The sequence below is a fragment of the Egretta garzetta genome, unplaced genomic scaffold (genome assembly GCF_000687185.1).
Source record: "Egretta garzetta isolate BGI_Z169 unplaced genomic scaffold, ASM68718v1 scaffold581, whole genome shotgun sequence".
NCBI lineage: Eukaryota > Metazoa > Chordata > Aves > Pelecaniformes > Ardeidae > Egretta > Egretta garzetta.
Genome location: NW_009258623.1, coordinates 65,885 through 67,399, shown reverse-complemented (window position 1 = coordinate 67,399; position 1,515 = coordinate 65,885).

The window sequence follows — 1,515 nt, the reverse complement described above, 5'->3', positions numbered from 1 at the left end:
GACTGGAGCATCTCCCCTAGGAGGAAAGGCTGAGGGAGCTGGGCTTGTTCAGCCTGGAGAAGAGAAGGCTGAGAGGGGATCTCATCACCACCTACAAATATCTCAAGGGTGGGGGTCACGAGGACGCAGCCAGACTCTTCCCAGTGGTGCCCAGCGCCAGGCCAAGGGGCCATGGGCACAACCTGAAGCAGAAGAGGTTCCAGTTGAACGGGAGGAAGAACTTGTTGACTGTGAGTGTGCCCGAGCCCTGGCGCAGGCTGCCCATGGGGGCTGTGGAGTCTCCTTCTCTGGAGATCTTCAACCCTCACCTGGATGCTGTCCTGTGCCCCCTGCTCTGGGTGAGCCTGCTTGAGCAGGGGGGTGGGACTGCGTGAGCTCCTGAGGGCCCTGCCAGCCCCGGCCATGCTGGGATTCTGGGATTCTGTGTGACATTTTTCAATCTCCTCGCTTCCTCCAGCTATCTCCAGCTCTACTTTATTTTCCAAGCTGAGCTAATCCATCATTTCCACACTGCAAATTCATTTGCTCTAATGAACTTCCTCCCCGGCGCCGTTCGGCACAAAGGTTAACCGCCCGGCTCACCCTGAAAGGTGACACGGGGTGTAAAACAACACGGCAAAGGAAGGCGACACCGAGGTCTAATCAGTTAAAATCCAATCGTGATCCAAGGTCGGATCCCCGCTGCTTTTTTATTATTTAGTATTTAAAGCTTCAGGAGCAAATGCAGGAGGAAACACGGACAAGTGGGCAGCTCCGGCTCTGCAACAGGACGCTCCCAACATCCCATCGCTCTTCCCCGGCTATTGCAGCACCCCCGAAATCGCGGCAAGCCCTGCACGGAGGTGCCACCGAAGGAAACGGCCCCACTCAAGACTCACTCGGTCCTGGTTAAGCCACTCGAATGGACTCAGAGGGGTCATTACACGGAGGAAATTGCTGGAGGAGTTAAGGATTTAATCGAGCTGCGGGGTTGTAGACCCGTTGGCTCGGGATGGGGTGGAGCAGGAAGGAGAGATGCCTCCGGAAAGCAAATTATCCCACCCCAGGATGGGTACCAGCACTTGCAGATGCTTCGCCTTCCCTCTCCGTCCTTCCCCGCTGCTGCCAGGCACCTGGAAAACATCAAATGGTCGAAACCGGGCCGGGAAAAGGGGGAGCTGAGCTTTGCATGGCTCACTTTGGAGTTTTGGAGCAGCCAGAGTTGTTTCGCTCCACTATTTTCCACGCGAGAAGCTCCGGCTGGCTGCTTCAGAGCCGGTGTTGTCGGGAGGACAAAAGTCATTATTGCTTGCACAGATGAAATCCAGAAATGGCTGCAGCGAAGGAGGAAGGCCCGTTTCGCGACGTCTGCGGCGAACCCCTTCGTGTCACAAGCTTGGTGCAGCCTCTCCCCATGTCCATCTCAAGAAAACATCTCCAAATTATTATTTTACTGCTGGTTTTTGTCCCAGGAGAGAGAGGGCTTTTTGAGTGTCCTGCCTCAGTTTACCCATCTCAATGCAACTCCTCCGGTTA